The sequence below is a fragment of the Belonocnema kinseyi genome, chromosome 5 (assembly GCF_010883055.1).
Source record: "Belonocnema kinseyi isolate 2016_QV_RU_SX_M_011 chromosome 5, B_treatae_v1, whole genome shotgun sequence".
NCBI classification, from domain to species: Eukaryota; Metazoa; Arthropoda; class Insecta; order Hymenoptera; family Cynipidae; genus Belonocnema; species Belonocnema kinseyi.
Window position 1 is genome coordinate 69,164,716 of NC_046661.1, and position 19,459 is coordinate 69,184,174.

The 19,459-nt window shown below is 35.6% G+C and overlaps 1 protein-coding gene across 3 annotated transcripts in view; it reads left to right on the forward strand.

The window, feature by feature from the left end:
- The window catches only part of LOC117172831, a 241,228-nt gene that overhangs the window by 740 nt on the left and 221,029 nt on the right, over window positions 1-19,459 (forward strand). The gene's annotated exons all lie outside the window — the stretch shown is intronic.

The following is a 19,459-nucleotide window of genomic DNA, read 5'->3' on the forward strand; positions in this document are numbered from 1 at the left end:
ATACACACACGCACACATATATAAAAGCATAATCGTTCCAAATCGTGTTTCTTAATAGTACAATTTGGCCAGAGATCATAAGTTTTAAAATATATTGAAATGAAAAAAAAGTAAACGAAAATTTTAAAAGCATGCAACATTAGAAAACCGATTGAAGTATTATCATATTATATACAAAATGCCAGGGTGTTATTAATTAAATAAGATAAAAAAATTTAAAAATAATTTTGGAGAAACCTGGGGGGAGAAAAGGGACTTCTTTGACGAGTGTATGCTTCTAGTACAAGTCATAGGCGAGCGCACATCATATGTGTTGAGAAGCACATATGTTATTTTTGATAAAAAAATGGATGATTTTAGACGTATCTCGAATCACAGTCATCATTACAGCCCATATTATATTTCTAATAAAGGAGGAATGATTTACGGTAAATTTGAAGGAAATTTATGGTAACTTACCATAAGTCCCGAAAAATTAAATTTTTTAAATTCTATAAATTTGCAAAAATTCACGAAAATTTTCGGTCATTTATTGCAATTTTACAGGTTAATATGGTAACTTACCATAAATGTTCCAAAATTCATTTAACTAATTTCCACAAATTTTCGAAAAATTATGGAATTTTTTTAGTGATTTATGGTAATATGACAGGTTATCTACGGTAATACGACAGATAATTAATGGTAACTTAAGATAAATTACCCAAAATAACATTTAAAAATACCTTTGAATTTGTGGACATTTCTGGATATTTTCGGTCATTTATGGTAAATTTGTAGGTTAATGTGATAATTTACCACAAATTACCCGAAATTTAAGTAAATTTTTTTTTATTTCTGGAAATTTATGAAAATTTTGGGTAACTTATGGTAATATTACAGATAATTGATAGTAACTTAAGATAAATTACCCAAAATTTCATTTAAAAATGTCTTGAAATTTTTGGCAATTTATCAAGTTTATCATATTTTCCATGGTTGCGTTCGAAACTTCACATGGATACAAGTGTCAAAAAATAAAGGTTATGTTATGTAGTAATTACAAATAATAAAAGTGTTTCATTAAAAGTGAAGTGAGACATGTGGACTGAGAAGTAAACGTAAATTTTCTTCTGTGCCAATAACATTATGGAATGTCTGCTGAGTGACAAATACTATAAATTGATAATAATATTGTGCGCTTTTAGTGGGCCAAAAGTGAATTGTGTTTAACTCTTATTTGCGGTGTAAAAAAAGTATGTTATGAATAGAAAGGATATGTTTTGAATAAAGAGAATAAAATATTACATACGAAAATTTTAAATTGACATTATCTTCGATTACTTACAGCGATTTGGGTAAAAAGATGAATTCGACCATAACCTCGAAATAATGAAAGATCGGCCCGGCATGTTTATTATACTTTCGATTGGTTCACCAAACAAATGTTTTGTGGTTTTATATGTTTATTACTGACATTGTCGGCAGTAATAATTTAAACAATAATTACTCAATAATAATGTAAAAATCATTACTTATTAATAACTTTAATAAGTAACACATTATTTCTGAAATTAATGACTGATTTCCATTGTTTTTTTTCACAGATCGATCATAGATAAAATCACATCGTGAAATCCAAATGGATTTGGTGCATTTCAGCTGGTTCATTTCAATGAACATTATTGGAAAACCGTTATCTGTAGACCTTATCCCAAAACTGGGAATTGACCAACCTAAAATTAATTATGAGTCATTCTAATGATACAGGGATATCAAAAAGACATCTCTAGGTTATTTAAATTGCCTGAATTTTAATCAATAAAATATTTAAGCACTTTTTTGTATTTTAGAAAATGTTTTCTCTAGACCTCAACCTAAAATTTTGTTTGGTTAACCATTAAAATAAATTCGAGAATCGTTGGTGATAGGATTGTTTAAAAAATTTATCTACACAAAATAATTTAGCCCCGAATTGTTATTCCATTTTTTTAGAAATTATCCAATTGTCGAAATTGCTATCTCTGGATCTGATTTCCAAACTGGCATTTGATCAGCCTTTGAAATTCATTCTAATTTATTTTTATGATATAGGTGTGTCAAAAAGATAGCTCGAGAAAATTTAACTTGCCTGAATTTTAATTAATAAAATATTTAGGGATTTTTTAGTATTTTAGAAAATGTTTTCTTTGGACCTCATCCTAAAATTTTGTTTGATTACCTATTAAAATAAATTAGATACATGTTGGTGATAGTATTATTTAAAAAATGTATCTATACCAGATAATTTAGCCCAGAATTGTTATTCCATTTTTTAGAAATTATTCTATTTTCGAAATTGCTATCTCTGGATCTGATTTCCAACCTGGTATTTCATCATGCCCTAAAATTAATTACAATTCAATCTGATGGACTGAATTATAAAATTGGGTTTGATCAAGCACTAAAATAAATTAGAGACTCGCTGGTAACAGGAGTGTAGCAGAAATGAATGCAGAAGCGAGATCTTGGGCCAGAATTTTTATTTCAATTTTTTCAGAAATTTTGCTATAATTATCTATTTTGTCAGGTCTAAATGTTAAGTTCATACATTAATGGTACCTCATCATAAAATAAAAATCTTTTAGGGCAATTTAAATCTACTTGGCCTGAAATAGTATAGTATGTCTAGATTTATTTCTGATACAATGCAATCACTAACGAGTCTCTAATTTATTTTAGTAGTTGATCAAACCAAATTTTGAGATGAGGTCCAGAGAAAACATTTTCTAAAATACAAAAAAATTCTAAATAATTGATAAATTAAAATTCAGGCCAGTTAAATTGCCTCGAGACATCTTTTTGATACCCCTATATCATAAAAATGAATTAGAATGAATTTTAAAGTCTGATCAAGTGCCAGTTTGGAAATCAGATCTAGAGATAGCAATTTCGAAAATAGAATAATTTCTAAAAAAAATGGAATAACAATTCTGGGCTAAATTATATTGTTTGGATACATTTTTGATACAATCCTATCACCAACGAGTCTCTAATTTATTTTAATTGTTAATCAAACAAAATTTTAGGATCTCTTTAGGATATCTTTTTGATACACCTATATCATCAGAATGACTCAGAATTAACTTTAGGCTGATCAATTCCCAGTTTTGGGATAAGGTCTAGAGATAACGGTTTTCCATTAATGTTCATTGAAATGAACCAGCGGAAATGCACTAAATTCATCTGCATTTTCTGATGCGAAATTATCTATGATCGATCTGTGGAAAAAACTATGGAAATCAGTTATTAATTTCAGAAATGTGTTACTTATTAAAATTATTAATAAGTAATTTTTTAATTACACCATTAAGCCATTTCCCTTTCGGGGTAGGCGTGACTCACTCGGTAGGGGAAAGGAGTAGTGTGTGGAAGGGATAGAGAATTTTCAGATTGATCCAGAATTCTCGTGTTATTTAAGTAAATAACACGTTCGTTCCGCAACACTGCTCCGACCCAGGTGGCTGATCAATCTCTCTAATGATTTTTAAATGATTATTAAGTAATTATTGTTTAAATTATTACTACCGACAATGTCAGTAATAAACATATAAAACCACAAAACATTTGTTTGGTAAAGAATTATCAATCAAAAGTATAATAAACATGCTGGGCCGATCTGTCATTATTCCGAGGTTATGGTCGTATTCACCTTTTTACCGAAATCGCTTTAAGTAATTGTAGGTAATGTCAATCAACAATTTTTGCATGTAATATTTTATGCGCTTCATACAAAACAAATCCTGTCTATTCGTAACATACCTTTTTTATGCCGCAAATAAGCGTTAAACACAATTTACTCTTCATCCACTAAAAGTGCACAATATTATTATCAAGTTATAGTATTTGTCACTCAGCAGTCATTCCATAATGTCATTGGCACAGAAGAAAATTCACGTTTACTTCTCAGTCCACATGTCTCACTTCATTATTAATGAAACACTTTTATTATTTGTAACTTCTACATAACATTACCTATATTTTTTGACACTTGTATCCATTTGAAGTTTCGATCGCAACCATGGCAACTATGATAAACTTGATCCGAAGATGCACGGACTTGGTTGAATGGCCGATCCGAAAGAAACTTTAAAGGCGCGAAATATGAAAATGCCCCTGTACAATGGCTTCTTTACTGCTGTTGTGCAATTTGGGTAGCAATCAAGTGCCTGACATAGGACGTCTTAAGAACGTCTCAAGGACATTCTTGGAATTTTGATAGTTTTGTGTCCACTGGGTATGGATGCTCTTAAAACGTGTTATGTCAGTACAAAAGATGTCCCGAGAACGTCCGTGTCTTTAAGACGTCTTTAGGTCATCTTTAGGACATTGGACGTCTTAAAGACGTTGATTGGCCCAACATAGGACGTCTTAAGGACGTTCTTGGGATTTTCATAGTTTTGTGCCCATTGGTTATCATCAGTCACGGACGTATTTTTATAATGCGAGCAGAATAATGAGAGCAGAACATAGTAAATAAGCAAGATTATGTAAAAATCATATTTTGCTTCTCAACCTGCGCCCGCCGTGAAGAAATACATGCAGGGCGTAAATTTTCCGTCGTCGACCGTGAAATTACGTACGATTCGTGAGTCAACACATAAAGTCAAAATGATATTTTAATGTTCGGTCTCCCGATTTGGTGCGCATTTCGTTTGTTGTTTTGTACGCACCAGTTGGTAAGGGGCCATTCTGGCGTCTCCGGAACTTTTCGTTTGGCGCTACTTGCACTCGCTAGTCCCGAATAATCCAAATTTACGTCCTGCAAATAATTCTGCGGCATTCCTCCGCTCGGACTTACTTCCTCGCGATAGAAAAGCACACATCGTCAAAATGTACATATACTTTTGTAAATTTATCAACTTTACCAAGTAAATTTATCAACTCCCGTACTCACTATGTCTCACACAGATCAAATAATTTCCATCATCGGACATTGTAATTTTACAGTCGACTGCAAATTGAACGTCCGTTTTATTTTCACATTGTAACGTGAACTGAAATTATACTAGATTGTAAATAGGTACTGTAATATCGCAAATTCATCAAGTTACATATTGTAATTTGAAAATACAATGCACGTATAACTACTAGCTGATTTTAAATATCACCAAATCTTTTCTTACAGTGTAGATGTATAATTTTCATTATTCACCACTGACGTATCTATTATCTATTATAAATTCATTTTCGTTTTATTTTATCTTAGCTTCCACCTAATTATTAATTTATTATTAATATTACTTCATGTTTATATATTTTTCACCTTTCACTTTATCTATAGCTTATACAGTTAGAAAGTATATTATATTTATTTATATATTTATTTAAGAATAACAAAAATATTTTCAAATTGATATGTTCTGAAGTTATCATTGGGAATTCAATTCATTTAAAATATATACTGAATTTTAAGAATTTAAAAGAATGTCATGAAGATTTATTCTGAAGGTATCAGAGGAAATTAAATAAATTGATAATAAATTCTACTTCACGAAATGAAAAATAATTCTTCTTCCTTATTCATAATGTGTCCCCTAAGGGTTTATATGACTTCCATTTCTTACAACCACTTACATATATTTTTTAAAAATCTTATCCTTACTATATACAATTATTTACAACTATTTACATACAGTGTTATATCTAGTCCCTTATCTTTATTTCCTGTGATAGCGCAATTTAGGACTTATTAGCCAACGAGTGAGCGAGCGAACGAAAGCGAGAGTGGAAGTGTGAGAGAGAGAGAGAGAGACCATGAAAACGCAAACGCAACTTAGTCTATTTATACTATTGCATAAACATTACATTGCACTCTTTCATTCTCTCTCATCCATTCTCTCCTATTTCGCCTCGGTCAATAAGTCAAACGCCGCCTTTAAGTCCACAAATATTGCTATCATTGCCCCTTTTCCCTTTTAATTCTCTTATTTACTAGATAGTTCAGAACATATATGTTGTCCATCGCTCACATTCCATTTCTAAACCCTGCCTGATTCGGTGGCTCTATCTTTTTTCCTCTTAACTTCTTTCATTAATCTCTCCGACAAAACTGTTACATATACTTTATACAGCGTTGGTACCAGGGTCACACCCTATAATCTGCTACTTACAGACGACGCGTTTGAAATGTGGCAGTCAACATGCGTTATACGTCTTATGTTTTTTAAAACTTTTTACCATTGAAAAAAAAACGATTGCGATTATTCCGTGGCCTTCTATAGGGAATTTTAACGTAGAATCCGAATTTCAACAATTTAAAACTTGATTTTGCTGTCTTTTAGAGTTTTTAAAAAGGAACCGAATAGGGACCCAATGGGGTCTTTACCGGTGCTTTGTAGAGGCTCCATTCGGTTCCTTCTGCGCGCCAGGGTTGGTATCACTACTTCTTCCTTCCATAACTCTAGTTCCTTTCCTCCATATTTCCATGCTTTATTTGGAATCTCATCTATACCAGGTGCCTTTATATCCTTCATTATTCCTAAAACTTTAACTATTTCTCCCCTTGTTATGTCCTCTTCCTCATCTCTTTCCCTGCCATATTTTCCTCCCTTTCTAACTTTCCTCTCTACTCTTCATAGCAAATCCAAAAAATATTTCTTCCATTCAGCCTTTTCAATATCTTGGTTTACTCTTTTTCTTTTTTTTCTTTCTCTATTTTATACTTTCGGTACCTCTTCTTCCGTCCTAGCCTTCGCCGCCTCTTCCTCAAACCTTTTATTCTCTTCCTCTTTCTTTTGATCACACTACTCAGTATACTCTTTCTTTTTTTCCCTGTACTCTTCCCCATTAATCTTTCTTTTCTCCACTTTCTTAATTCCTTTCTGACCTCCTTTTTTCTATTTACAGTCCTCGTCCCATCTACTTCTATTCCCTCTTTACTAACTCCATTTTTGTTTGTGCACTCCAATCCTTTTTTTATTTCTCTCATCATCGTCTTCATCTCCTCGTCCACATTTTCCTCTCCCATTTTGATATTTCTGACCTTTTCTCTAAACTGTTCTTTTCCTTCCCTTGACCAATCTTCTTTTCCTACACTTTTTACATTTGCTCCCCTTTTATTCATATTTCTCTTGCTTTTTTTCTCTGAAATGACACTATTAAGGGAAAGTGATCAAAATGAATATATGATAACCTACCTCTACTTCCTTGACCTTCTCTCTTACCTCGTAATCCACTATCACATAATCAATTAACGTTCCCCTTTTATCTCCTCAGCGTGTATATTCTCCTTTCTTACCTCCCTCTATATTTCCGTTTAAGATAAACCATCCCAACTCCTCCAAGCTCTTCAACAACTTTTCTCCCTCCCCATTTAGTACCTTATTTTTGGATTTTCTTTCTCTCTCTTTTGTCCACATTCCCTTCCTCCTTTGTCTCCTGTTATCGCATTGAAATACCCACCTATTATCAGCCTAATATATTCTTTATTTTCTTCAATAATTTCTTTCATCTCCTCTGCTTTCTCCTCCATATCACCGTTCACATAAAACCCCACTACCTTCCACTTCTTTCCTTCTATCTTTACCTCTTCTACTATTAATCCTTTTTTTTGTTCATTCCTCTCTTTCTTATATTTTCCTACTATACATTCGTTTCTTACTTCCATCACCATTCCTCTGCCCTTTTTATTCTTCCTCTTTGTATTTTGAACTTGCCATTTGTAACCTCTTGGTAACCTTGCCCTTACTCTTTCCCATCCCTTTTCATCTATCCAAGTTTTCATCATTATTACTACATCCCATTGTGTCAAATTTCTCATAAACTCCCTATCCTTTCTTTCTAATCCTGCAATATTCCAGTAACATATCTTCCATTCTTCCCTGCTTTCGTCTCTTGTCTCTTTTTGCTTCTTACTATTTCTTATTTTCCTATCTCCCGTTCTTTCCTTGTCTAGTTTCCCGATACTTCATTTCTTACTATCTCTTTCCTTTCTTCATCTCAATCCGAACATACTTGTCCATCTGTATTCTCCCATACTTAACCCATGTTCTCTTATCCTCTTTTTTTCCTCTTCTGCTATTTTTCTTCATTTATACTGCATCTTCGTTTCTACCCATGTCAGATCATCCTCTATTCTCTCTGGGCTTCCATATAATAACCTCTTCTTTGTCATCACCTCCCTCCTATGTTCCTAGTTCTTTAGTTTCACCAGTATCATTATCTCCACTCTTCGCTCTTCTCTACCTACATTTCGCATTTCCTCTATCTCTACCTTAGCATCAATCCTTTTTAGTACTTCGTGCACCCCTTCCTTCACCTCCTTCCATTCTAATCTTAAACCCTTTATCACTATGTTTCTTTTTCTTTCTTCCATCTCCTTCTTTTCTATTCTTTGTTCTATTTTGCTCAGCCTTTCCTTCTCCCTATTCCCACTCTTTGCTTGAGTGACTGCATCCTTTTTTCTATTTTCCCAATGGGACAAAACTATGAAAATCCCAAGAACGTCCTTGGGACGTTCTTAGGACGTTCTGTCAGGACAATCAACGTTTCTAAGACATCCAATGTCCTAAAGATGACTTAAAGACATGGATGTTCTTGTCCATGTTATGAAAGACGTCTTAGGGATGCCCAAAAGACGTCTCTGGGACATGCCTAATTTTTTGGCCCACTAGGTTTTCTCTGACTTCTTCCCATTTCCTAATTGATCTCTTGAGCGCGGCCATTTCCCGCCTTATTTCTTTCTTTATTTTCTCTCCTGATGCTATTTTGTCCTCACTACTTCGCCTCTCCGCTCTATCACTTTTCCTATTAAGAAATTTCTCAATTGATCCAGAACTCCCGGACCTTAATCTCTCGCTTTCTATTGTTCTTTGTATTTTCCGTTTCTTTTCTAAAACTTCGGTTTACCGAACAGTTCCTCGTTTGAGTTCCCACTATCGCTGCTACTTATCTGCACCGGCTTCCATACCCTGATTCACACGCCAAACAAACTAACCTCCCAGGCAATCCACAAACTGACTCAAACACTCAAAATATCGCTCACTTTTTCAATTCTATTATTTTTGTCACTCAAACTCACTCAAACACACTTCCTTCATACTCTGCTTATTAACTCACCTCAAGTCTCACTGCAATTTACCGAATTCAGCAAGAAAAAGAAGGAATTAATTAAATTTGAAATGTATCATACGTTACGAATTCAAAAACAGTTCATTATACATATTTTTCTAAGGAACTGCAGGGAATTAAATTTCTAAAAAATGTACTACTCCTTTCCGGACTAAAGGTCGGTGGAAGAATCAGATTTGAAATAGGATAGAAAAATGTTAATATTTACGTTAAAACGAGAATTTCACCATTATTTTCAATTCAAGCCTTCTTACTGGGGAGCTTCAGCTCCATCTTGTTGGAAGTAAAGAGATAGAAAGAAGTGAAAATTTAGAGATAGAACTTTTCTATCTCATCCAAGTATTCATTTTACATCCTCGAAGCGCTATCTCTTTCTACCTTATTGCAAATACCTATATAGGTCACTAATAGGATTCTATATCAGGATCCTATAAGTTACTTATATAGGATCCTATATAGGGTCACCCATATAGGTCAGTATAGGAGCCATCTATAGGAAATGAAACAGCTTCCTGCATAGGACACTATATTGAATTCTATTAGCGACCTACATAGGACAGATGATAAACCCTTACAGTAGAATCATTTAGGATTCTATAAAGTATCCTATGCAGGAAGCTGTTTTATTTTCTCTAGGTGGCACCTATACTGACCTATTGAAGTAACCCTATATAGGATCCTATATAGGCCACCTATAGGATCCTTACATAAAATTCTATTAGTGACCTTTACAGGCACCTATATAGGTATTTGCAGTAGGGTATCCGACTATTGTATCCCCGTGTCCGGGGATATCAGTTAAAAAATTATGGGTGTGTTCTGTATGATGATAAAAGAAGATAATTTTTCATGGGCAATCTTACTTTCAATCTCTTCTATAACAAAACCCATCAATATCTCCTAGATATCTTTGAATACAGAAATATGACATTACCAGCTCAGACTAGGTTTCTTGCAAGAAAAACGGTCCTTGCAGTTCCACGTCATAAATCTTGTAAATGGTAAAGATTCTTTATGGTAAGGGGAGCGCGTCTTTGGAATAAGATACCAGCATCAATCAGAAATGTACCTTAGCCTTGTCACTTTAAAAGGCTTTTCCTTAACTTGTTGTTTAATACAGATAATTCTACTCTTGAAATTACGCACTGCTAAATTCTAAATTGTTTATCTTTCTAATTTTCAGTAACTTTTTGTGTTCTAGTATTATGAATTTAACTTTTCGCATTTCTAATTACTGCTCTAATTTTTATTATCTTATAATTTAAGTCTAAAGTTTTCTGATTATATCCGTTATGCCAACTGCTAGCGTATATTAGCATATTCTACCAATAGTCATTTAATAATATGTTGCATTATCTTTAGCCATCTGTAATTAACTTTAACTTTTTCTCTTTTTTTCTCTTGCGTAAGCCATATTTGTCATTTGATCAGAGTTGTTATATTTTACTGTAAACATATGTAAAATTTGTTCCTCAGAGGGCTGTTTAGCCCTAGGGACTTAATAAATACATAATAATAATATTTATCTCTTACTATCCTTCAGTCTATCCCTGTGTGTAGTAATATCTATCTTTTCTTATCCCTTAGTTTATCCCCTTGTTTGGTAATATCTATCTCTTACTTTCCCTCAATCTATCTCTATTTTCGGTAATATCTATCTCCTTCAATCTTTTAGTGTCTTAGCAGCACAAATTTTAATTCCTCTCCATCCCTAAATCTATCTTCCGAGCTAGAAATCTCTATATCTATTCTTGATCCTATCTTTCTTTCTTTAAATTTGTATCTCCTTCTATCCTTAAGTCTATCTCCACGACAAAAGTGTTATCTCTTTCTATCCCTAGGTTCATGTCCATGATATTAATTTTGATCTCTTTCTATCCCTAATTCTTTTTCTGTGATATAAATTTTTATCTTCTTGTATCCCCGAGTCTATCTCTCTATTAGAAATTTTTATATTCTTCTATCCCAAAGTCTATTTCCCTTCCAGAAATCTTTACCTCTTTCTATCGCTGAGGCTATCTCTTCCTGCTGAATTTTTAACATTTTAACATTTTGAATACCTAGATTGATCTCTTTTGTTCTCGATTATTCTTTTGTTTTCTATCTTTTAGTCTATTTCTCTATACAAAATTTCTATATAAATCTTACTAAGGGGAAGGAGGGGGTCAATTATTATCTTATGTGATATTTAAATTGCCCATTTATGAATTAAAGCCATATAAACCCGTATTTGTAACAGTTATGAATCATATTTGAATTGTCGACAGTTACGAATGATGAAATAATATCGATAACGATCGATAGTTATCGACTCTGAGCCACGCAACTTTCTGTAACTAACGTACGGCGTGCATCTTTTGCACCTTATCTTATCGATCGGAAATCGCAACGAATAATTCAACACCCACGTGGCAATTAATATCAGTACGTGTGTGCTTAAATGTGTAAAAACGATTCTGTGTGATAAAAACGGCCTGTTAGAAACGCGCGATGGATTCGTGTAGCGCACGCGGCCATTGTTCTCGCGCGACGCCATTCGCCGTGCCTTTGTTCATCAGTTCGTTTATCCTTTGTTCTTCAATATCTATCATTCTCAAGTGTAATTGTGGATTAATAAAAGGTTTTTTATGCCTCTTGTAGGCTTTTTCCCTAAAATAGTGTTACGATTATTGATTTAACCCAACTCATCATAGTAAAAAGAAAAATCATTAAACATCGCGTGAAAACTAAACGAACTAGGCCTCTTTGGCTCGCCACCAAAGGGTCACGATTTTTTATGTTGCCTCCTGTGAGGTGTGTTAGCTTCACATCTCTCTCTCTCTCTCATTATCATTCGGTCGGATGGTGACGTCGCGCGAGTGCAGTGTCGGCAGTGTGTGAGTGCATGGGACAAAGAATATCATAAGTGTGCGCAAATACGCAAGCAAACTTGTCGCAACACGACATTCGCTCAGTCTCTCGCCCTTCCCGCTCGACTTCGTGCCAACAAGCAGCAGCAACAGTGCATAGTCAGCAGTGGCATCAACGGCAGCCAGTGCCATTGCTTTGCGACAACAGGGGCCTCACACACCAGCCAGCCATCGACGTCGATCTAACGAGCATAAGATAAGTCTCTCTTTGTTTTCTTTACATGGTTGAATACGCGCTTATGTAAATTTGAGTGTCCATTACGTTCTTTTATTTAATATACCGAATAGTAATTTTGCAAATCATTTTAACAATCGCGTCCGTTGTTATAGTATTTAAAACTTATTTGATTTAAATTCAAATCTATTAAAATTCATAATAATTCACAATTTCACTCAAAATTTCAATAATTTGAGTTACAATTTCGTTCAATTAAAATATTAATTTTTTGATACAGTAAAAATCATATTCCGGTTGTCATTAAAATCTAATTGAATTCTTCTTGTATCTTGCGTAAAACAAGTTCAATACAAATACTTTTGTTTGATCAATTAGATCCTAGCATAAATTATTTATCCCGTTCCAAAGTCTGTTTTTTATTTATTTGTCTCCCTTTCTCTTACTATCATTCTTTGAAAATAAAATTGCAAAATGGCAGAGGGAATTGAAAAGCGTATCGCGCGCATTATACAAAAGAGCAACGCGTTAGAAAAGGCGATCAAGTCTTTGAAAGATCATTTGGCGGCCGATTCCCCCGACGTAACGAACGCAAGTCTACGTTTGAAATCTATCGAGACTATCTTCAACGAATACATTTATAACTAAGAAGAGTTCATTGAGCTCGAACCCGACAACTCTCGCATCAACGCGTTCACTAATCTCGAAACTATGTATTATAATCTTGCTAGTCAAGTAAAGAGATTGAAAAAAGCTTTCGCACCTCGCGCGAACTCGACATTGTTTGAGACTTCTAACGTGTCATTTACGCAAAAATACGACAAGCCAAAAATACCAGCTATTGAAGTACTACCTTTTGACGGTCGTCACAAAAATTGGACCGCATGGAAGAATAGCTTTCAAGTCCTTGTTCACGATCGCGACGATTTAAGTAATTACGTCAAACACACCCAATTACAGAAGGCAGTTAAGAGTTTAGCAGCTATGGTTATCGATGAATTCAAACGCAGAGAGGAAAATTATCTCCCAGCGTGGACGGAGCTGTGTAAAGCTTACGGTTAAAAACGCATTATTGTGTCTGAATATCTCGAAGTCCTTTTTAGCCTACCCCTACTAAAAGAAGCCATGTCAGAATTGCTGGCTGGACTTATGTACTCTACTTGTCAATACGTAAAATTATTACATTCCATCGGAGTTAAGGTCGGCGACGAGGTAGTTATTCGTCTTCTGGAGCGCAGTCTACCTAATAGCGTGACCTCCCGATGTTACGATCGTTTACCGAGCGACCAAGTTCCCAAATTAGAATATCTATAAAATTTTATAATGAAATGCATAATGAAATGCAAGCAAGCCTACATGCTTTACAAGTGTCCACTTTTCAATGCACTTTCAAATGAAGAGCAGTGGAAAGTGGTCAAGTCACATAAACTCTATCGGAACTGCCTCTGTGTTCATCCTTTCCCTTGCACCAGCGAGAAATGATGCCAGTCCAGGAGAAAATTTCATGGAACGTACACTCTTAGATTCCTGTTCAAACGCAAATTTAATGACTCAAAACTTCCTTAATCGTTTAAACTTACAAACCAAGCAATGTTTTGTGAATATCGGAGCAGTTGACGATGCGAGCACTGTTTCAAATAAGTACACTAGAGCCACTTTCTACTCAACATACAATAACGTTCAACACCAATTAAACTTTTTGATCGTACCAAAAATTGCTGATAGAGTGCCTAATGAAACGTTTTCGCGAGAACAGTTGCAGATACCTAAAAATATAAAGCTAGCTGATCCACAGTTTCACATGCCTAGCGTTGCAGCGGTTTCACGCGTTGGGGAGGAACTTCGAGACCAATCCTACCCTTCGAGCCCAGTACGAGAAGGAAATGAATGGATACTTGGAGCTTGGTCACATGACGCTGTGTGAGAACGACACCGAGGACGGGTACTACCTGCCTCATCACGCAGTAATAAAAGAATCTAGCGAAAAAACAAAATGCAGGGTCGTATTCTGAGTATCCTGAGTATCTCGTTAAATGTAGTTTTGTTGAAAGGACCCACCATCCACGAAACCCTCTTAAGACAAATATTGCGCTTTCGTGTTTATCTTTTCGTTATAACTGCAGATATAGAAAAGGTGTAAAGGCAGATCTGGGTTCATCCGGATGATAGGAAATTTCAAAAAATCCTTTGGTATTACGAGGGTAAGATTAGAAACTTTTGGTTAAACATTGACACTTTCGAGGTCAGGTGCGATCTCTTTCTAGCAATCTGAATTCTATTCCAATTGGCCCTCGACGAAGAGATCAACTTTCCCCGAGCTTCGATGCTTCTTCGTCGAGACTTCTACGTTGACGATTTTCTTTCAGATGCAGACAGTTTGGACGACATCCTGGCGATTCGAGACGAGATGATCGAACTCTTGGCCCGTGGGGGGTTCGTTATCCGAAAATGGTCGTCTAACCATCCGTCTGCTTTAGATAATATCAATGAGAAAATCTTCGTCTTAGACTGCGGAATTCAAGGAAATCCCATTTAGAAAACGCTCGGGATTGTTTGGGATTCTCAACGCGACATCTTCGCATACTCTGTGACCCCTGAAAACGCTCAGGCTATCTCTACCAAAAGGAAACTTTTATCGCAGATTGCGAAGGTTTTCGATCCTTTACGCTTATTGGGTCCTTTAACGCTTCATGCTAAAACCTTGATTCAAGAATGCTGGATGACGAAGGTTACCTAGGACAAATTCCTTCCCCAAGTTGTTCACACGAAGTGGATTGCGTTAGCTGAACAATTTCCCCAGTTACAGACAATAGCGATACCGAGATACCTCGATGCGAAAATCCGGTGTCTACTGAAATACACGGGTTTTGTGACGCATCCATGTATGGATACGGCGCTTGTCTTTTCATTCGTTTCACTGACTCTGTCGGAAACGTCACTATCAGATTATCTTGCAGTAAATCGAAGATCGCCTCGTTGACCCATCATACAATCCCTCGATTAGAGTTACCTGGCGCGGCACTCTTAAAAAGATTGTACTTGGAATCCAAACCTCAGCTGGTTTTTTTTTTATCAAACGGGTGAAATTCTCGTCGGACTCAATGATTGACTTGTGCTGGTTAAAGAAAGAACTTCATCTGGTACATGCATTTGAGGCTAATAGAGTAGCTGACCTCCAGAAATTAGGTGAAGAGGTCGAATGGAGACATATCCGTTCAAAGGACAACCCAGCTCCCTTTGGACGTTAGGTCCTCAGTGGTTATATCTCTCTGATGATAACTGGCTTCAATAGCCAAAACCGCTTCCGAACAACCTACCGGGTTTTAAGGAAGGAATCGTCTTAGTTATCGCTCTGTCCGGAAGTTTAATTTTTTCTAGTTTTTCCGATTACGATTGTCTTATTAGGTCAACCGCATATTTCCTTCGTTGGAGCAGGCAGGAGCTGTTTCCAAACGACACCCTAGATACGGGTAGGTCGCGGAAGGGTATGCGCTACCTTCCTCCTGTTGAAATAGCTCATGCCGAAAGCCTCATTCTTTTTCTAATCCAACGCGAATGTTTTAGCCACGAGATCAAACTTCTCAAATCTGCTAAGGACCTAAACTTAAGAAAACCCAATTCAGAGCTCCTTTGCAATCAACGATATCCGATATTGCTTCCAAGTATCCATCACGTCTCAGACCTCATAATTCGCGATGTTCATCATAAAAATCTTCAAGGTGGAATTCAATCTACACTTTATGCTGTGTGCGAAAGGTTTTCGATCCTTAACGGAAGGAATCAAATCAGACACGAACTTCATCCATGCGTACCGTGTATTGGTCAAAAACCGAAAGTTCTCCAAGCCAAGACGGCCGATTTACTAGAGTTCAGAGTAGTTCCGGAGTTTGCGTTTAGTCGAGCGGGAGTAGATTATTTCGGTCCGGTCTTGATAAAAGAGAAGAAAGAGCGTAATCGCATTTTCATTAAAACCTACTATTGCGTTTTCGTATGTATGGCCTCTAAGGCCGTTCACATCGAGCTAGCTTCAGATTTTTCCACTGAAGCTTTTCTGGGATGTTTCCGTCGATTCATTAGTACGCATGGAAAACCGCGAGTAATGCTATCCGATAACGGGACAAACTTCGTAGGAGCAAACAAGGAGCTCAAGAAAATCTACGATTTACACGCGACGTCAGAATATCAAGACGCGATTCAACGCTTCGCCGTGTCTAGACGTATCAAATGGCATTGCTAGAGTAGCATCTGTAAGGACTGCATCAGGGATTTACAAGCGAAACATCACTCGGCTTTGCGTTCTTCCCATAGCTCAGGAGGATGTGCTCCCGCCGAAGTCTCAACACACACCCTACCTTCCACAATAAACGATTGTATCGCCCTAGATGTGTACGATTTGGTTTTCCATGTACGAGTCGAACCTCATCGTATTCTAGGTGTGCAACTCTGAAGTCTGGACCGAGATTAGTAGAATCAGTAAGTTCTACAGCCAGAAGCTTAAGAATAGCCGAGAGGTTGATTCTTGTGACACGATACCTGGTTTGGTAAACTAGGTACCTGGCGTGAGTTGAGACTTTGACCTCTAATCAGGACTTAAACCGCGAGTGAGTGATGTGAAAACAAGCTGTGACCGTTGATGGTCTCATTTATGTTAGGCTGTTTGTTCACTAGCATTAAAATAGTTACTTGTTAATTTAAGTTCATTCCATATTATAATTTAACCAGAATGAGTCACCTAATTGTGATAATGGTGCTAATCAGCAAGGCAGTCCCTACAACGGAAACTGCTCTCATTTACGGTTTCTTGTTAAATAAACAAAAGATTCTATTTAATTTGATTATCAAACTAGTCTCGCAGCCCCGCCGGGCAGCATGTTACATCGCAAAAATTTCAAAATATAAATTATATATTTGCGCCTGCGCGCGCAGCGAATGCGTGCATGGGCACAAAGGGAGCTAGGGCCCAGAAACCTAGCGCGGTGACAGCACCTGATGGTGCTGCACCGTCCTCATGGAGCTCGTCTCCTTCTTCCGACTTAGCCGACAGTAGTCGACTACATCTTCCTGCGTGCGGAGCTCCCTCGCGAACTTTCTGTACCTAACGTACGGCGTGCATTGTTCTCGCGTGACGCCATTCGGCGTGCCTTTGTTCATCAGTTTGCTTATCCTTTGTTCTTCGATATCTATCATTCTCAAGTGTCATTGTGGATTAATAAAAAGGTTTTTATGCCTCTTGTAGGCTTTTTCCCAAAAATAGTTTTACGATTATTGATTCAATTCAACTCATCATAGCAAAAAGAAAAATCACTAAACATTGCGGAAAAACTGAACGAACTAGACCTCTTTGGCTCGCCATCAAAGGGTTACGATTTTTCAGGTAGAGTGAAGTTGTGCCCTTGCATCGAATCTCCAAAGCATATTTTGTCCCAGGCGTGGTTGTCTTCATACTGTAATTATCGGGCGCGTATTATGTTATAAGAGCAAAGCATGCGTCATGAAAAAAGTAATGAAAGTCGATGAGAAGAGCTGGTTTAAATGGCTGGGATCAACGGATGGAGTAGCAGGGAAACTAAACTCAGCGAAAACACAGAAAACACAATTCTGTACAACCAAAAAATTATTAATAATTAAAATAAACAATATTGATATTTTTTCTTGAAACGGTTTTACGTTAGACTGCCCTTTTGACCCTTTTGACTCTATTGATATAGCCTCAATGCTTGTTATTTATGATCGAATCCTTATTTCTATTTCAGCCTCTCGGCTTTTTATTTATATATGATCGTATTTTAATTTAAATTTCGGAAAGAAAATTTTTAAGCCTTTAAAGCATTTATACAAGCTACCTGGACCTTCTAATATATCTACCTGAGTGCCTGCGGAGAATTTCTCAGAGCTTCTCAGAGCCTTGAGAATCTTTAGTATATACCCTGACATTTCTAACGGTAGGGTCTTACGTTTTTTCTCGACTAAACGGTACTTTTTGTCAGAAACAGATTGAATGATCAAGATAATTTACAATCTATGCAATTGTAGTTCATTTCTTTCTTTTCTGGTATAAATAAATATATTTTGATCATGAAAAGTTCAAGTTAGAAAATAAAATTCGAAAATGTATTTTAAGGCTATGTCTTTCTTTTTTGGTGGGAAGGAAATGAATATCTTATGACGAAAATGGGGAAAGTTGGTAATAAAACTGACAAATAATGCATTGTTAGGTAATTTCTTCTAAGTCGTCCGTTCTCTCTCAATTAAATAATTTTTTATGGGAAAAGATTGAATAGCCAAAGAAATTCACCAGCAATGTATTTTTAGTTATGTCGTTCAAATAAATATTTTATAATGGAAAAATGCTAAAGTTAGAAAAAAGCCGCAAGTTATGTATTTTAACGTAATGTCCTTTTCCGCTTTTCGGTGAGAAGTAAATATTTTATGGCGGAAAAAGGTTGAGCGGGAAATAAAGTATACAAACCGTGCAATGTGTTACGTAATGCCTCCCCCTTTTTAACGATAAATAAATGTCTTATTCAGGAAATAACCTAAGTTTGTAATAAAATTGCAAATAATGCATTTTTAGGTTATTTCATGCAGACCTTTCGTTTTCTCTTCACTAAATAGTTGTTTTTTATGGGAAAAGATTGAAATTGAAATTCTATTCCTCTCAATCGACTTAGTAAAATTGAACGAAAGAATTTATTTAACCTATTTTTTACTATTAAATCTTTTTATAACTTATAAAATCGAATCATATTAAAATTTATAATAATTTAGATTTTAATAATTTATTTAAACGCGTTAAAAGATGTATCTAATAAATCTATTTAAATGTGTGAATTAAAATAATTTAAACTCTTGAGTGGCGGACTTGAATTGATTAAGATTAAATTTTTAAAACTCATATTCCATATGAAGGAATTAAAATAATTTAACACACATATTTTGTGAACTTTTTAGAAGGAATTAAATTATCTCAAAATAGAAACACTTTTGGGGAATAGAAGGCATCTTTGTGAGGTGTATCTGTCGGTACAATTAGAAGTAATTAAATATAGTGAAAACACGTTCTTTTTTGGAGAATAGAAACCTATGCGGCGGTCGCTATGAAAATAGAAATAAATTGGTTTCTGAGATATCCTATTCTTATAATGACATTTTAGGCAGATGAAAAATCGCGCATTCAAACTAATAGAATAACACAGGCCAACAATTCTCAGAACCAGAGACCAGACCTACTATACCCGAAGGTTTTTGCTGCGCTGAATCCGAATCTGACCTCAGAAAAATTCCA